Consider the following 15,000-nt stretch of genomic DNA (forward strand, 5'->3'; position numbering starts at 1 on the left):
TAAATCATCAGCTGTCACCTTGTCCACTTTCGCGAAAGAAGAGCCAAACCATATGGAATGCCTTTTTTTCCGTCTTTCACTTCCTTTTGCCTCCTTCCTTTCGCCATTTTCTTCGCCCTTTTCCTCCGATATTCCTTCATCTTTCTCTCTTCCCCTTCCTCGTCGTTTCTTCTTATCCCCCTTCGTATTTCCTTCGCTGTTGGTCTCCTCGCTTCCCGCTTTCTCTTTTTCGAAAACCAGTCCCATATTCTTTCATCGAATCAACCTGAACAGAATCCCGTTTTCTCCTGCGTGATGTCTCTCTGCTCATTGACGCGCGAGAGAACGTTATTTAATAACAAATAAAAAAAGAAAAGAAAATGAGTCCACTATTACACCGACAAGAATTATACCAGAGATGTTAACGGCAATAACAGAAATGTGAATTAATTTGCTTAATTCCGTTCGGTAGTGAATAATCACCCGAAAATGATATCTTATCCTGAGGCCGCAAAAAAAAAAAAAAAAAAAAAAAAAATGATGATAGTAATATTTAATGAATGAGTAATAATATGATAGTAGTAGTAGCTGTTATAATGATAGAGTAAATTATAATAATAATGATAGTGATAATAATGATAATAATAATAATGATAACAATAGTAATGATAATGATAACAATATAAATAATGATAATGATAATAATAACAATAATAGTAATAGTAGTAAAAATATAAATAATAATACATTATTATCATCATTATTATCATAATCGCCATTATTATTATTATTATTATTATTATTATTATTATTATTATTATTATTATTATTATTATTATTATTGTCATTATCGATTATTGCGATTAATAATAATAATAATAACAATAATAATATAAATAAACCCCAAAAAAAAGTTTACAACAAATAATAATTAACACAACAATATAATAATGGATATATAATAATGATAATAATATAATAATAATAATGTAATAATGATAATAATATAATAATAATAATAAAATAATAATAATAATAATAATAATAATAATAATAATAATAATAATAATAATAATAATAATAATAATAATAATATAATAATAATCAATAATAATAATAACGGTAATGAAAACGATAATAATAACAAGAAGAAGGAGAAGAGAAGTATCTTAAGAAGTTATGTTACATCAGCTCAGGTACAGACTTAATGACATTTCAGCATTTCCTGTCGATGATACATCTCGCTCTGAAGAAAAACGCAAACGGTTGGTATCTTTAACATTTTATTTTATCCTCCACAAGTTATTAAGACTTTCTGTTTTCTTTGAAGGAACCACACTTCCGTTTTCTTTTATGATGTTTTAGGGTAACTATTCAAATTTCTCTGGAAGTTTTGACGTCATTTCAGAGAGAGAGAAGAGAGAGAGAGAGAGAGAGAGAGAGAGAGAGAGAGAGAGAGAGAGAGAGAGAAGAGAGAGAGAAGCGAGAGAGAGAGAGCGAGAGAGAGAGAGAGATGTAGAGAGAGAGAGAAGAGAAGAAGAAGAGGGAGAGATAGAACGAGAGAGAGAGAGGAAGAAAGATAAGAATAATAGGATAATGACAGTTGATATAGAGAGGGGGGGAGGGAGATAGGAAAGAAAGAAAGAGAGAAAAGATAGATAGAGAGAGATAGAGAGAGATAGTAAAGAGGAGAAGGAGATAGAGAGAGAGATAGAGAGATAGGAGATAGATATAGATATAGAGAGAGTAGAGAGATAAAAAGAGAGAGAAGAGAGAGAAGAGAGAGAGAGAGAGAGAGAGAGAGAGAGAGAGAGAGAGAGAGAGAGAGAGAGAGAGAAGGACAGCCAAACAGAGACAGAAAAATAATTTTAATAAAAAACAAACAAACCTGTCATCATACACAATCCCCAAGCATGACAAGCATTATTCCATGAATGAATGACAAGTGTGGGTGGGGTCAGACCGTGACCTCTGACCTACCTTAAAGGTCAAGTCCGATTTCAAGGCTGATTAAAGATGAGCTAACCCTCTAAGTGATCTAAACAGTCATTGGCCCACAAACGTTATTAAGACGCATTACACACATAAATGCGCAGTCAGTTAAGGTGCACAGCTGTGTTAAATAGATAACGCAGAATCTATTATTCTATAATTATTCTATTATGCTGTATCCTCTTCTTCCCCTAATCTCACTCTACATCGTTAGGCCTCGTGGACAATGCATAGGTCTATATACATCTGTTTCCCCCATATCAAAGCGTTTTAGAATAACGTACTGGAATGGGTCTCTACGTATGACTGGATATACATGTATTTTAAGTGTATGTTATCATTATTAATTTTTTTTAAGAAATGCAGAAATTAGTTATTACGTTAGGCTATACTATGCGATGTATGTAATAATCGGACATAATGCTTGGCGTTTGTCATGTGGTCTCGTGGTATAATAGACGAGAGAAGCTTAATGAACCAAGGGAAACGTTGAGTAAATAACAGGAGGCGTGGATAAGTGATGAATGTTTTGATTAAGAAAGATTACGGATGAGATAGGAAGATACGGTGTGTGTGAGAGAGGTCTAGGATAAATAAGGACGAAGGGGAAAAAGTGGATTAAACGAATAAATAGAGGAGGAAGGTAAAGAGAAAGGGGGGAAGGGGGAGGTAAAAGAAGGAGATGGAGAGAAGGACAGAGAGAGAGAGAAAGAAAGAGAGAGAGAGAGAGAGAGAGAGAGAGAGAGAGAGAGAAAAAGAGAGAGGGAGAGAGAGAGAGAGGAAGAGAGAGAGACAGACAGACAGACAGACAGACAGACAGACAGACAGACAGACAGACAGACAGAAACAGAACCAGAGAAACAGAAAAAAAACAGAAGACCAGAGATAAAGCTCGAATAAGCGAAGGGATGAGACAACGAAAAGGTGAGCTAATCCTCGTAGACGACGATTGTCATCGCCCAATGAAGATCCATAATCACACACGCGGCGTGCACAAAGGCACAAAGGAACGAAAAAAAAAGTAACGCGTTCGGTAAAACACCTCGAGTGGAATGACAAACTTACGCACGTTGATATAGGGAAAAAGAAAGAGAAAGAAAGAGAAAAAAAGAGAGAGGAAGATAAAGACAACAAAAGAATTAAAAGACCTGGAAAGAAAAAGAATAGACAGATCATATAGTTTTTTTTTTTTTTTCCTTTCGTCTCTTTCTCTTTATTTCTTTCTCTCTCTTCTCTTCTTTTGTTTCTCTGTGTCTCTATTCGGTTTTCCTCTCTCTCCTGCTCTCCACTCTCTCTCGTCTCTCTCTCTCTCCTCTCTCTCATTGTCTTTTCGTTCTTTTCTTTCTCTCGTCTCTCTCTCATATCTTTTTTCGTTCTCTCTTTCATCTCTCTAATCTCTTCATTCTTTTCTCTTTCGTTCTCCCTCTTCTCTCTCTCTCCCCTCTCCCACTCTCCCCATCCTTCTCATCTCTCTCTCTCTCTCTCTCCTCTCTCATCTCTCCTCTACGTCCTCTCCTCGCCTCTCTCCCCCTCTTCGCTCCTCGCCAACTCGCCACCTCAGCATCTTTCTCGATCTCTCCCTCACTTTCTCTACCGCTCCCTCGCTCTCTCCCGTCCTCAACGTCTCAGCATCCTCCCCCTCTCTTGCTCTCTCCATCCTTCATCTCTCTCTCATTCCTCTCTCCAGTCCTCTATCCTCCTCCTCTTCTCACAAATCTCTTCTCCCTACCTCTCGCAGTCTCTCTTGTTTTCTCTCCTCTCTCTCTCTCGCTGTCATCTCTTCTCCTCTCTCTCTCTCCTCGCCTCCTCACCTCCTCCTCTCAGATTCTCGCTCGTCTCATCTCTCTTCTCCGCCTCTCGCTCCGCTCAACTCCCCCCCCGTCTCCTCTCTTCTCTCTCGTCGTCCCTCTCCGTCCTCTCATCCTCATCCCGTCCTCTCCTCTCTCTCTCTCATTCGTCGCTCTCTCTCTCAATCGAAACTCTCCAGCTCAGCTCTCTCCTCTCTACGTCCTCTCTCTCTCCCTCCCCTCTTCTGCTCAAGTCTCTCTTTCTTTTCACTGTACTCCTTTTCTCTCTCCCCAGTCTTCCTCTCCTCATCTTTTTCTTCTTTCCTTTTATCATTGCTTTCCTCTCTCGCCCTCCCTCCTCCTCTTCTTGCTCCTCTTGGCGCTCTTTTTTCCTTTCTTTCTTCCCTTCTCGCCCTCTCCGTCTCGCCACCTCCTCACTCCTCCCTCTCTCTCCTCTCTCTGCCTCTCTCTCATTTCCCCTTTCCCCTCTCTCTCACCTCGCTCCCTCTCTCCCTCTCTCTCTCGTCTCTCTCTGTGTTTCTCTTCTTTCTCTCTCTCGTCCCTCTCCTCTCTTCTACTCTCTCTCCCCTCTCTCTCTCATGCTCTCCTCCGGACTCTCCTCATCACATCTGCCTCCTATCTCTCCTCTCATCCTCCGTCTCCCCGTCTCTCTCCCCTTCGCTCACCTCTCCCCTCCTCACCCTCTCTCTCTCTCTCCTCCTCCTCCTCTCTCCCCCTCTCTCCGCTCAGTCTCTCAATCCTTCGTCTCGCTCTCCTCCGTCTCCTCCCTCTCCTCCCTCCGCTCTCTCCCGCTTCTCAAGCCTCGCTCTTTCTCTCTCTCATCCTCTTCTCTCGTCCTCTCCCTCTCTCCTCCCCCTCCTCTCTCTGTTCTTCTTTCTCTTCTCTCCTCCTCTCATCTCGCTCTCCACCCCGGACTCTCTCTTCAACTCTCCTGCTCTCTCCTCCTTCTCTCTCCTCCTCTTCTCCCCTCCTCCTCTCTTCTCTCTCGCTCTCTCTCCTCTCTCCTCTCCTCCCACTCTCGCGTCTCTCTTCCTCTCCCCTCCGTCTCCTCCTTCCCCCCGTCTCTCTCTCCCTCCTCCTCCTCATCTCACCTCTCTCTCTTCCTCTCTCTCCCTCTCTCCTCCTCTCTCTCTCTCCTCCTCTCTCTCTCCCTCTCCTTCTCGCCTCTCCTCTCCGCGCTCTCCTATCCACCTCCTCCTCTCTCTCTCCCCTCTAGAAAACTCCTCTTCATTATCCTCCCCTCTCTTCCTCTCTCCTCCTCCCTCTCATCTCTCCATCCTCCCCCAGCTTCTCATCCTCTCCATCATCTCATTCATCACGCGGGTGTTGTTCTACTCTCTCGTCTCCTCTCTCAGTCCATCTCTCTCTCCTCCTCTCCTCCTCTCTCCCTCTCCCTTTCTCACTCTCCCTCTCCTCTCTCTCTCTCATCTCGCTCACTCTCTCACTACTCCCTCTGCTCTCCTCATCTCTCTCCATCACCTCCCCCCTCCTCGCTCCTCTCTCACTCTGTCTCTCTCTCTCCTCCTCGCTCTCTTTCTCCTCTACTTCCTCCTCCCGCCTCTCTCTTCATCCTCTCCCCTCTCTCCTCCCCTCTCCCCTCTCCTCTTCCTCTCTCCGTCCCGCCTCCCTCGTCTCTCCATCTCTCCTCTCTCTCTTCTCGTCGGTCTCTCTCTCTCCTCTCGTTCACTCTCACTCTCTCCCCACTCTCTCCCCCTCCCCTTCTTTCTCGCTCTCCTCTCGCGGCCTCCCCTCTTCTCTCTACTCTTCCGCGGCTCCATCTCTCTCCCCCCCTCATCTCTCTCTCCGCTCCTCCTCTCCTCTCCCTCCCTCTCCTCTCCTCTCTCTCCTCCTCTCCTTCCTCTCTCCTCTCATCTCTCTTCTGTCTGTCCTCTCTCTCCTCCTCTCTCTCCTCTCTCGTCCGTCTCCTCTTTCTTCTCTCTTTGTCTGTCTGTCTGTCTCTCTTCTCTCTTCTCTCTCTCATCCTCTCCCCTGCTCGTCCCTCCGTTCATCCCTCTCTCTTCCTCTCCAATCTCTCTCTCCTCCTCTATCTACTATCTATCTATCTATCTATCTATCTATCTCTCTTTTTTCCCTATCTTTCTTTCTTCTCTCTTTCTCCTCTCTCTCTCTCCTCTCTCCATCACTCTCCATCACTCTCTCTCTCTCTCTCTCTCCTCTCGTCTCTCGTCTCTCTCAATCTCTTCCTCGTGGTCTCTCTCCCCTCTCCTCCTCTTTCTTTCTTTCCTTTTCTCTCCTCTTTCTTTCTTCTCTCGTCCTTTCCTCTCATTTTCTCTCTCTCGCTCCCGCCCTCCTCCTCTCTCTCTCTCCCTTCCTCCCATCTCTCCTCTTCTGGTCTGTCTGTCCTGTCTCAGTCTCTCTCTCTCTCCTCTCATCTTCTTCCCGCTCGTCCTCTCTCTGTCTCCTCCTCCCGTCCTTCTCCTCCTCTCTCTCTTCTCTCTCTCTCTCCCCCTCTCCACTCTCTCTCCCCATACATCCTTCGCTCCTCTCCTATCTCCTCGCTCCTCCTCTCGTCTTCTCGTCTCTCTCCCTCTCGTTTCTCCTCTCTCGTCTCCTCCTCTCTCCCCTCTCATCCTCCTCTCTCGCCTCTTCTCTCTCCTCTCTCATCATAGTCTCTCTCCAACTCTCGTCACCTCGGTCTCATCCGACTCTCTCAACTCTCATCTCTCTCGCTGCCATTCTCCCTTCTCTCCATCTCTCCTCTCTCTCTCTCTCCCTCCTTCTCCCCGCATCCCCCTCCTCTCCTCTCTCTCCCTCTCTCCTCACTCCTCTGCTTCTCTCCTCTCTCTCTCTCTCAATCTTGCTATCGCCTCTTTCCTCTCCTCATCCCCCTCTTTCTTTTCTATCCTCTCTCCTCTCTTCTGCGTCTCCACTCTGTCTGTCTGCTGTCTGGTCTGTCTCTGTCCCCTCTGTCTCTCTGCTCCTTCCTGTCTCTCCTCACCTCCTTCTCTCTCTCTCGTCCTTCTCTCTCTCTGGTCCGTTCTCTTCTCTCTCCCTCTTCTCATTCCCTCTCCCTCCTCTGCTCTGTCCTGTCTCCTCTGTCTGTCTCTCTGTCCCTCCTCCCTCTTCTCTCCCCACTGTCCTTCTCTCTGATCTCTCCATTCTCTCTCCCAACCACGCTTCCCTCCTCCCCTCTCGGTCTCTCAGTCTCTCTCTCTCTCTCTCTCCCTCTCCTCCCTCCTCTCCTACCTCTTCGTCTCATCTCTCTCCTCACTCGCATCTCTCCTCTCTCTCTCCTCTCTCATCTCGGCTCTCTCTCATCATCTCTCTCTCTCTTCTTCTTTCTCCTCCTCCTTTTCGTTTCTATTCATTCTACTTTCTTTCTTCTGCCGTCTCTCTCCTCATCACGTCTCCTCGTCTTCTCTCTCCAGTCTCTCTCGTCTCTCTCTCTCTCCTCGTCTACATCTCTCTCCCAATCCTCTCTCTCTATCCATCTCTCTCTGTCTGTTCTGTCTGTCATCTTCTCCTCTCTCTCTCTCCTCTCTCGTCCCTCCTCTGCTCTCTCCTCCCGCTCACCGGCGTCTCCGTCTCGTCTCAATCTCTCTCTCTCTCTCCCTCTCTCCTCCCTCTCCCTTTCTCCTCATTCCCTCCCTCCCTTCCTCTCTCCTCTCCCTCTCCCTCCTCCCGTCCGTTATCCCTCCCTCCCTCCCTCCCTCCCTCCCCTTCCCTCCCTCTCCCTCCCTCCCTCTCTCCCCATACAGCAGAACAGCTGAAGCCTTGTGAATAATTGAGGAATTGAACATACGGGAATGGCTGAAGCTGATGTATTAAAGTCTTTTGCCTGTGGAAGTCAAGTGATTGTACATCACGGGAGATCTCGCGTGATGTTGGTGGTGGTGATGGTGATGTTTTGGTGGTGGTGGTAGTGATGGTGATGTTGGTGGTGGTGGTGATGATGTTGGTGGTGGTGGTAGTGATGGTGATGCTGTTGAAATGGTGATGTCGGTGGTAGTGATGATGTGGTGATGGTGGTAATAGTGATGGTAATTTTGCATTTTATATCCCTATACTTTCAAGTGTTTGATATTTTTTAAACAATGAAATCCATGACGTAATCATTGCCTATATTCATCCTCCAAACGAAGTTCTTGCTTTAGATTACGATACACACTCCTACTATTTCTTCTCTGCAGCCTCGAACGAACCCCTCACCCGTCCGTTTTAGTAAGCGCCGAGCCTCCACTTCTACAGAAGAGGATGAATAACTCGCGAGAAGTGCCGGGGCGGGCAGCCGTGGACGCCATGTTGGCTCGTGGGAAATCGCCCTCAGCTTCGAACGGCGGATCATATCACAAACGGGCTAAAAAAAAAAGGGACCGTGCCTTTACGAAACTCATAAAAAAAATATAACGAAAACAAACCAAATCAACAAAAATCATTAGTAACAACAACAACAAAAATTCAACAACGACGGTCCCGCGTTAACAAGGTTCTCCGTCCTCCACCCACCCCTCGCCACCGAAAGACAAAGCTCCGGAAATTTCGAAAGGAAAACGACCCGCCATTTTTGCACCTTTTCGAGACCAAATACCCTCTCTCCCGAAGCCCTGTCAGAGAGTGATGGGCTCCGCTCTCTCTCCGCCCACGCCCCGGGGAAGAGCTATTCGTCTCCTCGCCCACGATCCTGCTAGGCCACACGTCCACAAACCTGCTATGCTTCTCCTTTACTGTTACGGCCCACGAACCTGGTAGGTTTGGCCCACTACGTACTGTTTGGAGGCTACCCTCGCTTCTTCACGTGCTCGCTTCTTCTTCACGCCCATAAACCGACACCAGCTAGGGCCACCGGCGGGCACGCCCCACACTCTTCTCTGGGGCTTGGACGCTTTTCCTCACTATCCCGTACGACACTTCACGCCCCACAAATAATCCTCACTTAGGTCCCTTCCTTCCCTTGCCGAGAGTTGGTGTGATTTGATTGGTCCAAGATTGTGAAAAGGGCGAGGCTTTTTGTTTTCGTGGATTGAAAATATAAATATGATGCATTTATCCCACCTTTTCCTTTTTTTTTTTTTTTTTTTTTTTTTTTTTTTTTTTTTTTTTTTTTTTTTTTTTTTTTTTTTTTTTTTTTTTTTTTTTTATTTTTTTTTTTTTTTTTATTTTGTTTTTTTTTTTTGTTTTTTTTTTTTTTTTTTTTTTGTTTCCTTTCTCATCTTCTCTCGTCTTCTCTCTCACTCTTTCCTTTGTTTATTTTTATTTCTTTTTTATTTCCCCTCCGTCCTCCTTTTTGATTTTTATTTTCCCTCCCCTCCGTCCCCCTCGCCCCTCCGTCTTTCCCGTCTTTCTTGTGTTATATTATTTTTCCCTCCTATTTCTCCCTATTCGCCCTCCGCCCCCTCTTTTTTTTTTTTTTTTTTTTTTTTTTTTTTTTTTTATTTTTTTTTTCTTTCCCCCTTGTTCTTTTCCCTCTTTTTTCTTTCCCTCTTTTTCCCTCTTTTTTTTTCCCTCTTTCCATGTCCCATCTCCCCTCTTTTTTTCTCTTTGTGTTTTTTTCCTTGCCTTTAGTTTTAAGAGAAGTTAAGTAAAAATAACTTTCCTTTTTCCTTTATTTTCTCCCCTTTAGGAGTTTTTTTTTAAGAGAATTTTTAAGATAGTTTTTTATTAGCTGTAGGTTAGCTTAGCTAAATTAGTTATATAAGCTGTAGAAGCTGGTTATGTTGGTCTTTCGTTTTCCCAGTTTTTTTCTCTCTCTCTCTTTTATTCACTTTGCTCTTTATTTTGTTATATTTCGTTCTATCTCTTTCCTCTTTTCGTGTATACTTTCACCCTTTTCAGGAGTCTTTTTTTCCCTTCTTTTTTTTCTTTGGTTTTAAATTAATTCGCTTTTTTCAGATGTCCTTTTTTCTCTTTTTTTCGCATTTCTTTCCCCTATTTTATTTCCTTTTTTTCATTTTTGTTTCCCTCTATTTACTTTTTTCAATTCTTCGTTCTCCTTTCTCCTTCTATTCTCCTCTCCTCCCTCTTATCCTTTTCTCCTTTTTCCTTTCTCTTTTTTATTCTCCTTCTCCTCCTCCATGCTCCTTCTCCTCCCTCTTCATCCTTTTCTCTTTTCCTCTATTCAACCTATGGGTCACATACCCTGCCTGTCCTTTTGTGTGCCTCTATTCTCTCTCTCTCCTCTCTCCTCATCTCTCTCCTCTCTTCCCCTCTCATCTCTCTCGCCCTCATCCTCTCTCTCTCTCTCCCTCATCTCTCTCTCATCCCTTCTCCTCTCTCTCTCCTCTCTCCTCATCTTCCCGCTCAATCTCTCAAATCTCACGTCGCTCTCTCTCTCTCCCGACTCCTCTTCTCTCTTACAATCTCATCTCCTCTCATCTCTCTTCATCTCGTCGTCTCTCTCCCCTCTCTCTCAGTCCTCTTCTCTCTCTCCTCTCTCTCTTCTCCTTCTCATCTCTCGTCTCTCTTCTCTTTCTCTCTCTCTCTCATCACTCCTCATTCTCCCTTCGTGTTAGTTGACTTGTTCTCTCTCTTCTCATCTCCCTTTTCCTCTCTCTCTTCTCTTTTCCCTCTCTTCTCTCTCTCTTCTGTCTCCTCTTTGCCTCCTCCTCTCTCTCATCTCTCTTCCTCACGTTCTTCTCTCTCCCTCCCCTCGTCATTCATCCACTCACTCTCTCGTTCTGGTTTCAGTTCTTTCTCTCTTCTCTCACCGTCCTCGCTCTCCCGGCCCCCCTCGTCGTCTTCGTCTTGCCTGAAAATCTCAGTCGGTAGGTATGCGCTTTCTCTCTAACTCCTCCCCCGTGGGTCGTCCAATCCTCTCTCATTCTCCTCGTCTCGTTTGTCTCTCTCCTCTGCTTTGGGCATCGAGATAGATAGCATACTTTGTAAATTCTCTCTCTCATCTTTCCTCTCGTCTATCCCCACTTAGAATCCTTCGTCCTCTGCATTCTATCGGCGTTTCTTCTTTCTCACTGTCTATCTGCTCCTTTCCATTTCTGCATTCCTGCTCGCCTCTGCTTTTTTCCCCCTTTCTCCGCGACAAATCTCGCGTTATCTATGTCTCTCAGAAGCTCTCCATTCTTGCCATAGTGTGCGAAGCAGATCACATTTAAAGGGAATAATCTGAAGCACCTTCGCATGCAAGTCGTCCCTCGAAATTGATACCTCTTCTCGCCCTGCTGCTTTGTCCGCAATGCGTAAGTCTTCACCCTTTCTGCTTTCGCCAACCCTTTGCTGCTTTTCCTCCCCTCTTCGCCTTGCTTCACCCTGATTCACTTTCCTCTCTTCATCCTTAGTCCGCTTTCCTCTCTTCTGTTCTAAGCTCATCTTTTCTTTTCCCCTCTTCACCCTTATTCTTTTTTTTTCCCTCTTCACCCTACTTCACTCTTGTCCCCCTTTCCCCCTCTTCTCCCTTAGTCGCCTTTCCCCTCACCCCTCACCATTAATTAACCTTTCTCCTCTTCACCCTTAGTCTCTTTTCTCTCCTTCCCGCTACTTTCAACCCTTAGTTCCCTTTTCCCCCTCTTGCTCCGCTTATTATTCGCTTTCCGCTGTCACCATTAGACGGTCCTATAATTTATCGTCTTTCTCCTCTATCACTCCTTAGCTCTTTTCTTCACTCTCCTTCACCCGACTTTTCCACCCTTAGTCCCTTTCCCCTGCTTACCCTTTTCTCTTTCCCTTTTCTTCAACGCCTGACTTCACCTTTGTCTCCTTCTCCTTATCACACTTAGCTTTATATAATCTTTGTCCTTTTCCTTTCCCCCTTTCCCCTCTGGGCATCCTAGCTTCACCCTTAAGTCCCTTTCTTTCCTCTCTTCCCCCTTTCCCCCTAGCTTCAACCCTTGGCCCCTGCTACCCCTGCTTCACCCTCTCCTACCCGCCGCACGGGGCTCCGAGTTTCATCACCATGGATATCCATTCCACCTCGTCCGAGCTAGGTCAATTTAGTAGGCCCTAATTCAAGATCATTCACCCTCGCAATCACATCTTGCCTGGAGGCACTTCCCCAGATCTTCCCCCTCTTTCCTACTCTTCCTCCCCGTCCCCTCTCTTCCTCCCCTCTCCCCCCTCTTCTCCAGTTTCCTTTCCGCTTCATCTCCCCTTCCCCTCGTTCCTTCTTTTTTTCTCCTCTCTTCCCTCCTCATTTCCTCCCCTTCCCCATGCTTCCTCCTTTTCATCTTCCTTTCCTCTCTTCCTCCCCTTATCCCTTCCTTTCCGATTCCTACTTTCCTAATGATCCCCTCTCCTTCCTTCTCCCCTCTTCCCTCCTTTCGCTCCTTTCCCCTCTTCCCTCCTTTTCCCCTCTCCCTCCTTTCCCCTCTTCCTCCCCTTCCCCTTCTTTTCTTTATTCCCCTTCTCCCTTCTTTTCTCTTCTTCCTCCCCTTCTCCTCTTCCTCTCTCCCCTTCTCCTCTTCCTTCTTTTTTTTCCTCTTCCTTTCCCTTCACCCATCTTCTTCTTTTATATCCTCTTCCCTTCCCTTTCCATCTTCCTTCTGTTTCTCCTCTTTCTTCCCTCTCCTGCCCCTATTCTCCCTATCATCTCAATCTTACCCTTTCCCCTTCCCTCTTTTCTGTCCTCTTTCTTCCCCCCCTTCCTTTCCGTTTCCTTCTTCCTCCTTGCCACTATTCCTTATTCCTCCCTCCCCTCCTCTTCTCCTTTACAACCCTCTCGTCTCTTCCCCTCTTCCTTCTTTTCTCCTCTTCCTCCCCTTCCCCTCTTCCTCCCCTCAATCCTTTCCGCCTCTCCCACTCTTCCTCTTCACTCACGCGTTGCGGCCCTATTCATCCTCACAAACTAAGAAATATTTTACTATCACTATATTGCATGGGCTCAGTTGGGTCTCGGATCGGCCTATATTATTTTGATTACCTGGGCTTCCTTATCCTTCCCCTTTGAGTTCTATAGGCCGAGTCATGGTGGCGTGATTAGATTTAAATTACTGTTGTTTTTGCATATAAGTTTGAATTACTTTAACTTATGGTGACGTCACAATAGCTTATAAATCATTTCACTCAATTGCAGCATATAGAATGAATACAATGAAACACCATCATGGCCAATATAGTTTTTTAAAATGCTTCTATAATGAGGAGTCTAATAATCACACGACATTATTGGTAATCCTAGAAACATGCATAATCTTGGAAACAGAATACCCGACAACCGAAGAATAATAAAAAGATGTGAAACTTCTAAAGAAAAAAAAATATATATATACCACCAACAATAAAAAAAAAAGAGAATGAAAGGAAAGACCGCTGAAAAGAAATGCCTCATTACCTGAAGCCGTTGCCATTAGTGATCCCTCGGCCATCCATAAAAGTGAGTCTAAGACAAACAAACCCCCCGGTAAAAAAAAGAAGAAAAAAAAAAAAAAAAAATCCCGCCAAAATCTGTAGTACACACCGACGTTACTTATGAAATGAAGTCAGGGGTGCCGAACCCGTAGGGATCTTTTTTTCCGGGTCCACAAGAGAAGAAATTTACAAAAGAAGTGTAGTGCACTTGTGAGTGATGTTTTTTTTTTCCTTCTTTCTCTTTCTTGTTTTTTTCCCTCCGCCCCTCTTTTCCTTTCCTTTAGTTTTAGCTGGTATTTTGGTCTTTCGTATTCCCAGTTTTTTTTTCTCTCTCTCTTTTATTCACTTTGCTCTTTATTTTGTTATATTTCGTTCTATCTCTTTCCTCTTTTCGTGTATACTTCACCCTTTCAGTCTTTTTCCTTCCTTTTTTCTTTGGTTTTATCGCTTTTTTCGCATTTCCCTATTTTCTTTCCTTTTCATTTTTGTTTCCTCTATTTACTTTTTTCAATTCTCCTCCCTCTTTCCTTTCTCTTTTCCTTTATTCAACCTATGTTCATCTGCCTGTCTATTTGTGTGCCTCTCTTCTCTCTCTCTCCCCTCTCTCTCTCTCTCCCTCATCTCTCTCTCTCTCTCCCTCATCTCTCTCTCTCTCTCTTCTCTCTCTCCCTCTCTCTCTCCTCTCTCTTCCCTTCTCTCTTCTCTCCTCTCTCTCTCTCTCTCTCTCTCTTTCTCTCTCTCCCACAGAATCCTTCCGTCTCGCATTCCCATCGCGTTTCTCTTCCACTGCACCCATCCCCCATTTCTCTCCCCTCGCCCTTTTTTTCCCCTTTCTCCCGACAAAAATCTCCGTTTACTGTACCAGCTCTCTCCCTCACCTTCCGCGTCTCCCCTCGAATTATCTTCCTCCCCCTCGCTTGGCCCTCGAGTCTCACCCTTTGCTGCTTTCCCCTCTTCGCCTTGGCTTCACCCTGATTCACTTTCCTCTCTTCATCCTTAGTCTCTTTCCTCTCTTCGTTTTAGCTTCTCTTTATTCTTTTTCCCCTCTTCACCCTTATTCTTTTTTCCCCTCTTCACCCTAACTTCACTCTTAGTCCCTTTCCCCTCTTCACCCTTATTCGCTTTCCCTTTTCTTCACCCTAGCTTCACCTTTAGTCTCCTTCTCCTTATCACACTAGCTTTAATCTTTGTCCTTTCCCCTCTTCATCCTAGCTTCACCCTTAAGTCCCTTTCTCCCCTTCCCCCTTAGCTTCACCCTTGGCCCCTCTCCCCTCTTCACCCTACCCACGCACGGGGCTCCGAGTTCACCCTGAATATCCATCACCCCGTCCGAGCTAGGTCTAATTTGTAGGCCTAATTCAACCTCGCAATCCATCTTGCTGGAGGCACTTCCCAGATCTTCCCCTCTTCCTCCCCTTCCCCTCTCTTTCCTCCCCTCCCCCCTCTTCCTCCAGTTTTCTTTATCCTCCCCTTCCCCTCTTCCTTCTTTTCTCCTCTTCCTCCCCTTCCCCTCTTCCTCCTTTTCATCTTCCCTTTCCTCTCTTCCTCCCCTTATCCCCTTCCTTCCGATTCCTACTTCCCTACTATCCCCTCTTCCTCCCTTCCCCTCTTCCCTCCTTTCCCCTCTTCCTTCCCTTTCCATCTTCCTTCTTTTCTCCTCTTCCTCTCCTTCCCCTATTTCTCCCTATCATCTTCCCTTTCCTCTTTTTCTCCTCTTCCCCCCTTCCTTCCGTTTCCTTCTTCCTCACTTCCACTATTCCTCCCCTCCCCTCTTCCGCCTCTCCCCTCTTCTTCCACTCCGCGTTGCCCTACTTCATCTCACTATATTTTACTATCACTAGGTATTGCATGGGCTCAGTGGGTCTCGAATAGGCCTATATTATTTTGATTACCTGGGCTATCCTTCCCTTTGAGTTCTATAGGCCTAGTTCAGTGGCGTGATAGGATCTATAAATTACTGTTGTTT

At 45.4% G+C, this 15,000-nt stretch overlaps 1 protein-coding gene across 1 annotated transcript in view; it reads right to left on the reverse strand.

Moving 5' to 3' along the window:
• The window catches only part of LOC119589578, a 35,991-nt gene that overhangs the window by 9,647 nt on the left and 11,344 nt on the right, over positions 1 to 15,000 (reverse strand). Inside the window, exon 2 of the mRNA XM_037938177.1 lies at positions 1 to 302. This exon is cut by the window's left edge and continues 1,527 nt beyond it. The gene's annotated coding sequence lies outside the window, so the exon portion shown is untranslated. The remainder of the gene's footprint in view (positions 303 to 15,000) is intronic.

Source organism: Penaeus monodon, chromosome 26, assembly GCF_015228065.2.
Source record: "Penaeus monodon isolate SGIC_2016 chromosome 26, NSTDA_Pmon_1, whole genome shotgun sequence".
NCBI classification, from domain to species: Eukaryota; Metazoa; Arthropoda; class Malacostraca; order Decapoda; family Penaeidae; genus Penaeus; species Penaeus monodon.